Source organism: Tenebrio molitor, chromosome 7 (assembly GCF_963966145.1).
Source record: "Tenebrio molitor chromosome 7, icTenMoli1.1, whole genome shotgun sequence".
NCBI lineage: Eukaryota > Metazoa > Arthropoda > Insecta > Coleoptera > Tenebrionidae > Tenebrio > Tenebrio molitor.
The window spans coordinates 5331146-5345862 of NC_091052.1; the positions used below are offsets into that span (position 1 = coordinate 5331146).

The window sequence follows — 14717 nt, forward strand, 5'->3', positions numbered from 1 at the left end:
GCTGGTTTCAAGTGGTCGTCCCTAAAGTGCAACCCATGATGAAATAATTTGCAAAATTTGGGGTCGGTCACGACTGTGACTGTGTTGGTGTCCTCTAGTCTTTTTTCTTAGTTTTTCTTCGAGGTATAGTGTCGTGTTTCGAAGAGGCGGGACTCTTCGGTTCTGGTGCGCTGAAACAGAACGCTACCGTGTGAACCTGTCAAAATGCCAGTAAATTCCAACTGTGAATTCTCCAAATGAATATTTGTCAAATGTTACGGTTAAACACCTGCAAACAGACCGTGGGTAATTGGTCAATTACGTCGACTCGTTAGAATCAATATTATGACAATTTGTTTTCAATCCGTCGACAATTTTTTCCTTTAATTATACGTAATTGTATTTGCTTTTTTTATATCAGTTGACTCAATCTACATTATACCTGTTGAGGCCTAAACAAATGACAATACTCAAATTCAAAGAACTCACTGTTTTGATACTGCAATAGTTTAACGACATTTTTATTACTTTCGCTTCTCTGAACCAGAATTTCACGTTTTTAAGATTACAAAAGTGCAATTAATTTCCCTTTCGTTTTATTGTTATTTTATAACTTTATACCCCGTGGACTGGACAAACGGTGCGATGTGACTAACGTCCAAGTAATTCGTATTCCCCCAATCGGTACCGAGCAACACTTGGAGCACTTAGCAATGGCACAGATTACAGTAATTTATGGATAATAAGATAGCATTACGATAATTTGGGTGTTGTCCGATCATTCCGACTGCATGTGGGTCATTCTGAATGTCACTTGATCTTGTCGCAACATTTCCGAACTTCCGAAGCGAACAATTTGCATTTGAAAACTCTTCACCCTTGCGAAACTCTCGTCAGTGGATTTGTGAGAAAAATACATAATAGAGTCGTAATTTGAAAGCCATACACACAAACAAATTGGAGCAAATAGATTTTTCCATGTTTTCTGTTTATGTACACTTTCACATTTATTGTTTTCTCACAGGAGTATTTTTTTTTTGTTTCTTCGCATCTATTTCCGTTATGTGTGCTCCTTCGAAATCCCAAATGGAACCCTTTTGTCCTGAAAATGGAATTTTTCATACACCGGTCGAACGCAAAAAGAAAACTTGAAACATATTTTCTTTGATATTAAATTACTGAAAGGCGTACGTGAAACTTGTTCAATGTGAAGAAACGAGTCTAGTCCAGCCGAGTGAAAACTTGAAAAACACAAAGGCTCATCATTGAAACGTTTTTGTTGCAGCTGTATTACTGTGTAAAATTACTCCTGAATTCAATCAAAAGCAAAAATGATCTTTTTATATTAAATTGCTGAATATCACTCACCCTGTACAGGAGGCTCCTTAAATGAAACGTAGTCAACAGGTGTTGAAGGTGAATTAGATTACCACGGGAGATGTTTGCGAAACTTTTTGTAGGTGAACTTCTGTAATTTACTTAACCTCTGAAATTTTCTTGATCAAGATCGTGCAGAGCTTGCGTTGCAAGATAACGCTGAAAAATCTGAATAGAATTACATAAATATATCAGCAGAAAGGGTGCTTTCACATTCATTATTCTGAATGTATTCAAAATGTTTTAGGTCATCATCAATGACATAAATTTCAAAGCAGAGCGAAATGTTTCCCGTTTAACACAATTAAGTTAAATTCCAAATTCAGCCAACATTACACATTATATAATAAATCCGACCATGTAGTCTTCAAAAATCATACAAGACTGACCTTTTCCGTTTATTATTTGTAATGAAAACATTTATCCAAGTAAAATTGCGTATTTACAACAATATAATTAATACAAATTGAACAATAAAAATCCTCAGCATACAGAAGCGCGCTAATTTGGCTTGTGTAATGTTTAAATTATTTTTTTAAAAATCGCTTTTCAGTAACATTCGTACTTTTGGTTAATTACTTTGTTCATGAAATCTGATAATTATGTTTAGTTGCTTAAAACCCCTGATTCTGTTAAGGGTAAAACCGCAACAATACGGATAAAGCACATCTTTTTCTGTAATTTTAATTTTAAAGTTAGTGTTTGTTAGAAGCAGATATTACACATCTTTAAAATAATAAGCAAATATTTGTGCATAATTAATATTAAAGAACCAGTTCTTAAGCATACGATTTTCTAATTGCAAATGTCATGTTATTGCTCTAAAAATATTTCCTACTTCTAGAAAGTACACTGTCTCATATCTTGTCGTCAAACAATGTAATTTTTTGTAATATTTACTACATCATTGTTGATCCTTGTAATATCATCCTTGAAATATTTCAATTTCCTGCTGAAATTAATAATCTTCTTCACCGTCACGACAAACGATATCAAGTTCAAATTATAAACCTAGCTTATTAGCTTTTCCTCACAAAATAAGCTACTTCTAACATTTTGAACTCATTTATTTTAGATCTAGAGTAAACAATACTTTATAATAAATAGATATCAAGGACTGGTAAAGAAAGTAAAGTAATTTAAATTCGCTACCAATTCTTACTTGTTTTAAACAAAATTCGGAATTTTCCACATGGTAAAATATCAATATCAGACAAAAATATGTATACATATTTATTTTTATACCAAAATTTTCAAATAACCAAAATATTATGTATTTATAAAAACTGCTGCCTGCGAACTTTTCATCCATTTGTAACGATGTACTGTTTATATTTAAGAAGGGCTTTAAAGCTTTTGCTGTTGCTGCGAGCTTATTATTTTCCCGTAGGTTTCACACATGACATTTTGTGCTAAATAATATGCCTGCTAGGACTAATTACACTATGTAATAGATTCTAATTCTTTTGTGCTTTTGTGTCTGGTTTGTAACAGTAATAATCTTAATTAACGCCAAAAAGCTTTTTTGCAATAACCGTGGAAACAATTTACAATAATTGACATAAACAACGCAAAAGTGAGGTTAGATTTAAACAGCTGATCCGTGATCTATGATTCGTGGTGCGTTCACAATCAAGTGTTCAACCCCAACTTTGAAGATAAATTTAAATCAAGACCAGATACAATACAATACAAAAAAATTCGTCTAGTTTATTTCTAGAGATACTCTAGCTGATGAAAGTAATACACCGATTTAGATTTGATTTTCAGATGGATTTTTGTCCTTTCGTGTTTATTTTTTTCCTCACTTTTGTTTTTGTTTTAAAATTGACATTTCTTCTTTGATTACGAAATGTCTGATTATTTTTAAGAATAATAATTATTGCTTGTTTTGTACTATTAGCCCATGTGGACTTCGCCTCAATAAAGCCAATTACTATTATTTTAAACTTTTCTTGTTTACAGAATTATAAAAAAGTGCTATTATTCCCCACAGACTTTTCCTTTTGTGACCAGGACTTTAATTAACATTCTGATATTTACATAAAGAGAGACCAACAAAGAACCTGATCGCAGCAGCCTCTGAAAATTTTTCCGCACGTCTTTAATTGAAAAATATTTGACAAGTTGTCAGCTCCAAGTTATATTTTATTTATCCTTTTTCTTTGAAAAATGTAACGAAATAGCGTGAAATTTGGAAGTGCAAAATGGTCTTTTTATGTTCAAGTTTGCTTTAAAGAACTTCATCCAACTGACAACTTGTCAAATACATATTTTTCAATCAAAGACATGCGGATCGCATGTTCCATAACATAGGTCGACTAGTTCTAAGTAATTATAGCCGCCTAATTGGATAGAATGAATTAAATATGTAACATAAAGAAATGTTAATTTTAATTTAGGTGTGTTTTTCACACTATGGGAACGAAAATACACAAAATAGATAATGGTAAATTTCAAAATATCACGGTCACGGTCACACAAGCGTAAGTTTGTAAATAATAGACGTAGGCGTACACTTAGGAAACAACATTTATTGTCAAGGAACAAAAATTGTCTTAAGTGAAAGGGGTAAACTGAATGTTGACGACATATTTACGGTCCCGGAACGAATAAACAAATATGTTTATATTCCTTAATTATTATTGTTTTTCAATAAACATTTCGTCCTGTTTACTGTTACTTGGTAGGTGCGATAAATTGTCGGGGACCTCTCCGACATCTCTCGGTCGCGTAGCTTGCGAAATGGCGAAAGCATCAGGTAGGGGATTCCCGCGGCTCCCTGTCGGGGACGCGACCCTCCGCTCCGGTGGCGGGAAACAAATTGCACGACACCAACAACAAATGCCGTCATTTCCACGGGCCGAGGATCAGTCGACCGCATATCAACGATGCGATGAGTACGTGTTCAAGAGCAGGGATGATGGCAGGGTGACCTTCCTTATCGAGCGCGTCGTGGGCCGGGTATAGGTCGTCGTTGCTTGGTTACGCGCCCTAGCTGATATCCCGAGCCGTCAAGGCCGAACCAGCGCCGAACACTGACCCACCTGTTTGGCTTGATTGATTACCAGCAGACTGAACGCGCCCTTGCCCCCATGTCGACGCTCGCCGTCGCGATGCTTGCGGTCGCCAGTCCGGACCTGGACTGGCGTCGAAGAGAAGGGACGGGTTCGTTCCCGCTGGGCGCTTTAACCTGCTGGATCTACTCAAAAGATATGTCTTTAAGCGTACAGGTACCGATATAATCTGGAAGTAGCGAGAGAACTTGAGGAGATTGTTTGACATCAAATGAGATATTTCGGAGCAAAAACGCTAGTCCGATTATGAACCGACAAAAACTTACAGCCTCTCAAACGTCTTTGAGAAAAGAAACAGAATTTGGATCAAAGGGAGCTTAAATTTGTAAAAATTTTCTTCAAAAATGGGACAAAAAATTAAATGACGAAACAGCAAGTCAAATATTTAGGTCGTTTTAAGGGTTTAAGAGATGTCTTAAAACTTTAAGAAATAAATAAGAGATGAAAGGATCGAATTTAAGTTGCTACCTAGAAGTACGAAGTTTCCACAGAAAAAAATGCGTTACAAGTTGTACATATTCCAAATTCAACGTGCTTTAGGTTAAAGCTTTCACTCTTCAGGAGCCAAAGAAATTTAAGAAAATCCCTTCACATTTATATTCTTTTCGTATTTAACTTAAATGTCTTCGTAAATGTTCTACGGGTGTCTTTAATCAGTCAATTTTTACTCTAAATTCATGAAGTAAATTATGAAAATTCTATTTCAACGTGAAACTTTCTGACATATTTAATTTAAATTTTGATTATTATTTTCGATGAAGAACAGAAATCGTAACTGGTGGTTCGTAAATATGTAATTTTAAACGAGAATTCAATAAATCTATTATTTTTTTAATGTTATACATTTTGCAGTTATTAAGAATGTTAAGTCCTTAAAGTAATTTTATCAAACTGCTGAAAAGCTTAAATAGCACTCAATAAAAATTACACTTATCTCTAAGTGCAATGATGTGTCCTTTAAATCCTGTTACAATGAACCCATCAAATTTTAATGGTACAACTTCTTTTTATAAATAAAAAGTTAAGAATAAGAACGGGACGTGATCATGTGAATTATCTAAAGTTGTACATAATACATAATTAAAAAACTTTCATTTGTGTTTTTTAAAAGCTAGTAAAATATTAATAATAATTTTTAAGGTACAGAAAATGAAGGCAGATAAATATGTATCGGTTTTGTAGTAGTATTTAAATGTAAAAAATAACGTGAAAAAATATTTGATTAAATTTTCCTTAAACATGTTAAAACGTAACTTGAATTCTTCCCATTCTCTTTTATTAAATTTTTTCCTTTACGTTTTTGTATTCACAGCTATCAGTTATCCGAGGGCCTCTTCGATAGGAGAACGTAGCACACAATTTTCAATTTTAAATTATCCCAATATTTTATTTTGTTTTAACCAAGAAAAACATTTCGTTGCCCTTTTTCAATATTCTTCCAACTTTCTTTCGTGCAAAAATTGTACATATTTGACCGTAAATGGTTTTTAGCGTACAAGTACACTTGTCTAGGTATCATAAAGCGATGTTTTTTGTGACCGTTATCCGGGCGTCTGCCCGGACTCAGACGCTATCCCGGGGCGAATTTATCCCCGATTAGATTCAGGAGCGCTCCGGTACCAAATAGAACGAACGGTATTTAAAACAAGGTCCGGGTCTTCGTGATTTAATTTCGATGTGCTAGAGGAAAAAGTGAATTTAGCTTACTAAGCCGTAGGGGATCTAGCCGACGAAGAGCAAATTACGTTTACCCAAAACTTGTGTTAGGTAAATTGTGGATAAGAGGGTGGAAGAGCTTTCGTCGCTACATAATTGTGGTACAGTAGCGGAAAAATAATCCCAAAGTCGTTGTATAAACTTTTGGTTATTTGAAATAATAAACATAAACAAGTGTTGGAAGTCTGTAAATTCAAAGGGAGTTTGTGTAATAACAAAAAATGAAGACCGCGAAAAAAAAGGCACTTAGGGTTTGACTTTGCTTTCATTTTAAGAGAACAAACAAGAATGGATGAGAGAACATTTTTTCTTGGATACAAGAAACTATTCGATAAACTTTGAAACATCCCCTGAATTCCAGAGAGGAACGGTTTTATTTTTTTAAGCGACAAACGTGCAAATTAAAAAAACCTTTGAAAATTTAAATATGTTAAACGACCGATTACGAGCTGGAACTGTCGGCAATGCAGCGTCCTAATTTGTTAATCCGTTAATTAGTGGCACGGCTAGGAAAAAGCGGTTTGTGAGCTGTCTGGGTGAATGTTTGTTTTTCATTAAAGTTTAGGTTAAATCGGGGCAATTTAAACTCACTGGGCGTTCCCTAATTTAACTTATCGCCCTGCCACCAAAATTCGCCAGAGAGGGGTGTAAAGATCAATGCCATGAATAAATCATTTGCAGAAGTTTAATCATACAATAGTCGTATATCATTTAACAATAAACCGAGCTTTTTCGCAGAAAACTCATTATCTTCCAGGAATTATCAGTTTGTTCGTTGAACCCGGCAGCAAGTCATTCTTCTATGTAGGCTCATTGGCTTTAAACACGAATAGTTTATATCGACCATCCTGTCACTTAAATAGACAGTTAATGAATTTTACCCATGCAATCATCAAATTCTCGCTAATCTTCCTGCGATTTGCTCACGAAAATAGACGCTCCATTGGAAAAATTGGAGCACCTTTCCTTTTTTTTTCCAGTTAAGTACCACGTCATCTTATACTTTTCAATTCAAGCTCTGTCTGCAATCAGTGAATCCGAGATAGAATATGTTATGAAGATGTCAAATTATCATGTCAATTAACTAACTAACTAGTAACAAATTTGAAATAATCGTTGGCGTGGAAGTCAAGGTCTTGATTAAGATATTAATGACGCATTTGTCAATCTGTTCTTTTTTGTCTCCTCTGCTGTCTGCGTCGTCTTTACAATATTGGAAACAGTTCCATTGTCAGTCGAAATGTATTGGTCTGGATTTTCACCCGAGACGGCTTCGGGGTGGATGGGATAGGCAATGCTGGCAGCCGGTGCAGGGTGTGTTGGGGTAGGTTCGGGATGCGGCCAAGGTCGAGGTCGTAGACAGCACCCCCTCCCACCACTTTCTAACGTCGCGACGCTTGTCGCTACGTGATTTTGTCGTTGGCTGTTGTCGCAAAGGGGTAGCTCGACATCGTTGTTCGTTAGTACAGTTACCATTGAGGAATGTATTCCTAGGCACTCCAATTTTCCACCGTGTTTAGATATTCCGCTGAAAGGATTGATCGCGCATTTGCGATGTTAATGGTTACCGCTTCGTATGCGATAGACGTCTGGAATTACCTATTACAATTAATAGGGATCCTTAAATATGCAGACGTCTAGACTCATTTGTAGGTGTGGATTGAGGTCGTTAACATTTTTCAACAGCGGAGAAGTTTGCGCCTTCGTCGGAAGCGAAATAAGATCATTCTTGGGTTTTGTAGAGTTGAAAGGGCTTTGACGGCGTCGCAAAATTTCAATTCAGGACAAATTCGGTAATTAGAGTTATTACCCTAAATGGAGGGATGGGATGGACTTCAAATCAAATTTCGTCGCCGAATTAATAGGGAGGGAATTAATACAAGAACTTAATCGAACAAAATATTATAGTTTAGTACATTTTACTTGTGTGTGTCTTTTGATTTTAGAAGATAATGGTAAATAAATAAACTTTTTATCAAGTATTATGTAAATACACCGAAAATGTTGAGATCTGTGTGTACATACTGCAAAATACACATTTAATATCAACGCTATAAATTTATTATCTGGAAAAAGCAAGCGCTGTTCCAATTAGTATTTGCCTTTTTTTTACAGAACAAACACAGACTGAAACGCATTATTATCGATTAAGATTTAATCTGTCATTGTTAATGAATTTAAAGGGTTTTCATGAAATGCTCTTACGAATATCGAATTTGCTGAAACGTAAATAAACCTTCAGCGTAGATAATAGACAATTTCAATAAAACTTTTCGTCCTTTTAGTAAATAGATATAAAGGAAGTAGCGAAACTTTTTATAAGGAGGCTATAAATAAAGTGTTTTTTTGTTTTTCGTTAATTTATTTAATTCTATTTAAGTCTAACAAATAGATTTATTTGTTTGTATTTTCTCTAAAGGTCACCTACAAAAGAAAACTGAGAACTTGTGAAAAAAAATTGCGTCAAAACATGTTATATAAATAAGAAAAAGTTTTGACATTGTCCACTGTCAGTGAACGAAATAAATAAACGCTTAATATTAAAAATCTTCGAAAAGATTATGTAATTTTCGATTTTATTTAATGAAATGAGTTATTAAATATGTATTTTTATCGTTCCATTGATTTTCGAGACGGAAAACTTGAAGAGACAAACACCTTTCAGAATTTTATATGCTGTTAGACAAGTTGTCAACAAGATTTATAATGAGAAAAACTTTTTTCTACCCGAACCAGGCATCACGTTTTACCGAAGAAATTTGTCTCGAACACACCGTTGAAAAATTGAAAAACTTTTTCATGTAGACATTATCTGATCAAGTTGTTTTTTCACAAGTCTGAATATGTTTTAAGAAACTACATACTTTAATAATAATAATAATAATAATAATAATAATAATAATAATAATAATAATAATAATGTTTATTTGCCCAACAGTTCTGGAAGAACCAATTACAGAGCAAAAATGACAAAAAAATGACATTAGTAATAATAATACATGAAACTAAATTAATGCTAAATGATATTCATCCTAACTTTTATTTACAAAATAGATCGTAAGAGATTTTCGAAAATAACACCCAGAAACGTAATAGATGTCAAAATCTTTACAAACTGCATTATACAGACTTGACATAGATTGAATAGGTGCACGAAGTAGGGTGTTAGATCTAGGCATAGCCGCATACAAAGGCAGAACGTTTCTATTATTAACTCGAGGAATACAAAAACATAATCTCTGAAGTAGATCAGCACAATCAATTCTATAATGGATCAATTTATGAAGGAATAATAATATAATAATTTTTCTCCTATTAGCTAATGACAAAAAGTTAAATTGCTCGCGAAGAATATGATTATGAGTTCCCACCAGAGGAAATACACCAAATACTTTAAAATGCAAGTAGATTAAAAATTTTCTTTGAACAGCTTCGATAGAAGTTACGTGACATTGGTAAAAGGGGTTCCAAACTAAACAGGCATATTCCAAGCAGGGAATGACATAAGTTTTGAATAATAGTTGAAAAATTTCAATGTTGGTGAAGTCCCTCGAGTTTCTAATTATGAAACCCAACATACTTAATGCTTTATTTACTGCAATGTCTATATGATAGTTAAAATTAAGTCGTTCGTCAAAGTATATACCAAGATCTTTAATAGTATTTTCGCGTTTTAAAATTAAGTTATCTATATGATAGTTAAATAGCAATGGTGACTTTTTATATGAATAAGAAACAACTTTACACTTTAAATTAATAATGCAAATGTCTGGAAAATATCCTTATTCGTAATTTTGTAAACGGCAAGTTCTTGTCATCATTATGACAAGAGCAGCCCCATTATTTTGTAATAAACGAAGAATATCATATCAAAAATGTGTACTTAATTTTTGTAACATGTCGTTATGTTTCATTTAATCCTCAACCCTATTTTTGAAATTTTCAGCGTTGAACTGCAACAAAAGTACAAATGAGAGGGATGCTAATTTTGAACACGTTTTCGGTAGTTACGGAAGAAGCTTTTAACAAAGTTAATCCAGTTAGTGTCTCGATTCGAGCACGTCATCTGCTAGCTGAAATGAGCAGAAATGTCTGAATAACTTGTCTGAAGTTACAAACTTTAAACCTGTTATCGTTCTGATAAGATATGCATGTAAATCACATCAGGAAGTTTCCCGACGTTTCAGCTAAACAGTGACAGCCTTGTTGCAGCAGACAGTTTATTAACCTTCAAGCAAACAGAAGTCTTGTCTCACCCAGAACATTTTTGGTTTAATTAAGATTTGGGTAGTTCGCTAAACAATTCAAACCTGCTGGATCATTGAAAATATTGACGTAACACCCTGGAACTAGACGGCAACCGTAAAGCAGTACGTTTTAATCATGTTTATGCGGTGTTTATTGTGAACTTTGACAACCGGCTCTATCGATTTTCCTTTCGCTTTCCACGTCCTCGGGCCTCACCCAATGTATTCTTTGTTTACTTTCGCTGGCTGTACGCCAATATTCTCGAATCTCTAAATACACCCCAGACAATTTTGTGTACACGACTCGTAGCTATATAATAAACATTAGCCACCCAGGAAATTGCCATCTCTTGGTTTTTACAGCCGCATTCTTACAGGTGTTTATCCTGTCACCGTTAATTGGTTTGGGACTCTCGGAGCTTCAAAGTTTCTGACTTTATTTTTCAATTTGCTGGAATTTTAGGGCGTTTTTTTGCTTCCCGACAATAAGAGTGCAGAAAACTAGAAAAGGAAAAAATTCTTCGTCAGTGATGAGTGAAAAATAAATATATCCTTCCGTCTTTAAGTATTTAATTTTGTACCTTTGCTACTTTAATAAGTTTTTAGCAACATTGACTCTGTTACTTCTGTTACGGCATAATTAACTAAGTTGAAAATTTCAACACAGCGTCTGGGATGGGAAATAAAAGAGAATTTTTTTATTATTTAAATTTGCACCCCTTTAATATAAGAATTAATAAACGCTTACATAAGCATCTAATACCGTTTCATACGAACCAGACTACATTTCCGATTTTTAATATCTTACATTCGTGTATATTTTGTCGAGCGTGTGCAATAAAAGTCATTCGTCTTCGAGAATGACTGACAACGTCCTTGATCTAAAATTCATGTTATATTTAAAAAGTACAAAATTTGTCGTCAGGGATTTGAGGTTTCACGAATTCCCTTTCTAAATAACACCAATTTGAAAGCAAAGATCTTCCACGTAAAAGCCAACTCGCCGGTTATTACGTTTTTTCAGTACCTGAAAAATAACTGTTGTGAAAATGAAAAAGTAAATTAAATTATACGTTCGGCTGAAAACAAATCATCACATTTTTTTTGTGATGATTAACAATTCAGGGGTATACATAAATCGAAATTTAAAAAATAGTAATACATTCTAATGGATTAATTATTGAAATTAAAAACTTGTCTATATCTGTAAAAAAAAAACATGCAGGAATAAATATGTATTGAACATATTGAAACGTCAATCAGTGGGCGAGAGGGCAATTGGATTTTTTGTTTTTACGGTGTACCATCGATCATTAAAATATTTGAATTTTTGGTGTGGAATTTGAAAAATGCGACGATCATCAATCTCTTTGGCAATTTGTTCAGCGACCTTCCAACGTAAAATTATGATAATTTGTGTGTTCCCCGCGTTGAATTTCAAATTCTGTTTCTGCGTTGAATTAAAAATTTACTTTTTAAAATTGTAGCGGAAACGAAGTCATATTCTCGGGAAGGAGTTCTAGATTTCGACTAATTACGAAACTCCACATAAGAAATGCGTGGTTTTGGTACTCATGAATGACAGATAATAAATATAATTTATCGGTCTCATTATTCGGAACATGTAATGTGACATGGTAATTTCGCAAATCGTTGCAAATGAATAACGGGTAATATGGTGGTGCCGTAAAGCGATGTTCGTCTGGCTGGGTGGCGTAATTCCAACAACAAAGGGTCGGAAATTATTGTTATCTCTCTTGCTGATTTATATTGCGTCACACATTCATCACTGATTTTGCTACTGGCGTGAGTGCAAACATCAAAAACAATAAATTCTTGTGCCAACACGGTCTTCTTTGGCTTCATACTGTTTCGTTAATTGAGAAAATGAAGGAGCTCAAGTCTTCCATTTGACTTTCTCCAACATGATTCTAGTACCTACGCATGAAATTAATAATTAATAAAAGGAAATATCTTCTACGTAAATACATCCGTTGGAATTTAATTGAAAATCTAAATGTAGAGCAAAGTCCATACGATTTTTCCGAACACTCTTTGCATATCTATCGCATCCAGTCCAAAAGCATCAAAGGAGTAGGTATTCCACTCTAGAAATTTGAAAAACATCATTTTTGTGTCAAACCTTTTTCTTAAAGAATTTTTTTTTATAGAAACTATGGGCCGTATCACGACACCCTTATTAAATTTAATCATGACTCTAATTACTTTGGTTAACGAATTCATCTCTTTCTGGCAGGTTATAATTGCATAAATCTATATCTAAATGAAATTAAAATTTTCTTTGTTGTTTCTAATTCTTTGACCTGCGAAAAATTAAAGAAAACAAAAAAAATCGATAGTTCATTTTCAAAATGCCCATTCTCTTTATTTTCAATGTATTTTTTCCTTCCTAGTACCCGTTATAGGCACACTTATACTGATTAAGAAACTTATTCGCTTCTTTTTTTGTAATGGGCAGAATTACTGAAATTAAATCATGCAGCTATTTACAATTTTTTGCGCACGTGGTCTAATCGCCTATAGCAGTTTAATTGTAATTTTTATGTTTTACACCATGCTATATTTTTTAAATTGAACGTTCGAGGTTGGAGAGAACGACAATTAAATCGTGCAAAATTTTTTGTTGTATATCTTGTTTGTTTTACGGAAGATCAAAAGGTTCTAATAATAATTGTTTTGCTTCCTATTTGCTTTGAATCAGTTCAGTGCGCTTCCGCGTCTGTTTCTGTTTTCATAATGGTCGATCACCCTTCGTAATTTCTATTTTCTGCATAGCTAGTCGGTAAGGCAGCAGGTTAACATGAAGAAATAAAAGAAAACAAAAACAAACGGATGGTGCAAGAAGGATTAACCACGTGTAGAGGAAAGAAAAGATAAGAAATGAAGGTGGTGCATATTCAGGAAAATGCCAGGATACTGAAGAAGAATGAGCAAATTTTAAGAAAAGACCAATTTATTTATTTACTGTTAACAATTATTAATTAGGGGATTGCGTCAAAGAGTAGATTTAATAGAATTTCGGGTTAAAAGCAACGTGGAAGAGAACCAGGATTCAAGAATCCCAAAGTTGGTTAAAATTTCAAGTAGCTGCGGCGGTACAGCAGTAACAGCAGGAAAATGTCTCCTGTTACCACGTTTCAGTTCTAATTTTATATATTTACCTTGTAGTGCCATAGAACTTTTTTCTGTCCTAAAAATGTTCATGTCCTATTCCATGTCCAAGAAAGAAAAAATTCCACGATTATTATTTTATAAAAACAAATACGTGTTCTGACAGAAACATTTCGTGAATAGCGTAGATATCCCAAAGACGCCCCCAGATACAGAAGCCGTGTTCCAGACGACCTACATCATCGTTACCCTGACAAGAACAGGTCTCACTTTCACTGTAATATCTGTCCAGTCTTTCACAATTTCACAAACTTGACTCTTAAAGCAAGTCAGTCCCAATTATTAAGCTCCTTTAGCACGTTAAACGTAAGTTGGAGTGCTAGGCTCTGTGTCTACTCTGCAAACAACTCTTGCCACTCATTGTCGACGGTGCCATGAAATTGACCCTCGGGGTAACACTTTTCAACTAAGCACGGCTCGTGTTACTTCATTAGTTAAAAGGGATGTAATTAATTACGTCAAGCACGAAGGAAGGCGCTATAATAGTTCAACTTTGACTACAAGTGCTCCGGCATAAAGTCCCGGCGAACACAAAGTCGTAACCGGCGTTTAGCTTAAGTGTAATTTTAGAACTCTGCAACCCCGGATACTAATTATTTTTATTAATAAACCCGTCCTAATTAAATGAAGTCGGGTACATTTTTTGTTAATTAACCGGACTGAAAAAGTTATTAACACCTCCCGGCAAAGCCGGAGGTGAACCGTCCTCTTTTAGGGGATGAATTTTTTTAGCCGTCCATTGTTTGATGATGTGCTTTGGCGGAAGTTTTCAAAAGCAGTGTTGCTGCGGCAACGAGACGGTGTGCCCGCTGGGACCACTCATAAATAACAGAACTGATTTGTGATTGGCGGTTGGACATAAATAACAAGTGGGTGGGGGATCGGACGAGATGGAAAGTTGGTAGAATGAGAGTGAAAGCTCGGCGAAAATCGATGAAAGCGTCTGGCGCCCGGAAAGCTCCAAGCTGAATTATCAGCGAAGTTCAAGGAAACAATTATTTCGCTTTTTAACCGATTTAAATGGAAATGGATTAGCATTTTCGCGCTGTAAGTCGCACAAAAGTCTAGACTCACAAAGCGGACAGGGCCAAATCGTGTTTTTGCAAGGGTAAATTCGGATCTGTTTGTT

At 34.6% G+C, this 14717-nt stretch overlaps 1 protein-coding gene and 1 long non-coding RNA gene across 6 annotated transcripts in view; one reads left to right on the forward strand and one right to left on the reverse strand.

Annotated features, from left to right (window-relative positions):
* The window catches only part of Eip74EF (Ecdysone-induced protein E74), a 135368-nt gene that overhangs the window by 64326 nt on the left and 56325 nt on the right, over positions 1–14717 (forward strand). The gene's annotated exons all lie outside the window — the stretch shown is intronic.
* LOC138135738 (uncharacterized) overlaps positions 1–14717 on the reverse strand; it is a 50809-nt gene that overhangs the window by 11235 nt on the left and 24857 nt on the right. The window contains exons 2-4 of one of the 3 annotated variants that reach the window (XR_011161066.1): positions 1348–1515; positions 1171–1288; positions 737–1081 (exon numbers count right to left, since the gene is read on the reverse strand). This is a non-coding gene — a long non-coding RNA (uncharacterized lncRNA). Of the gene's footprint in view, positions 1–736; positions 1289–1347; positions 1525–14717 lie in introns of all 3 variants that reach the window. The other 2 variants (XR_011161065.1, XR_011161067.1) reach the window with 2 other exon arrangements.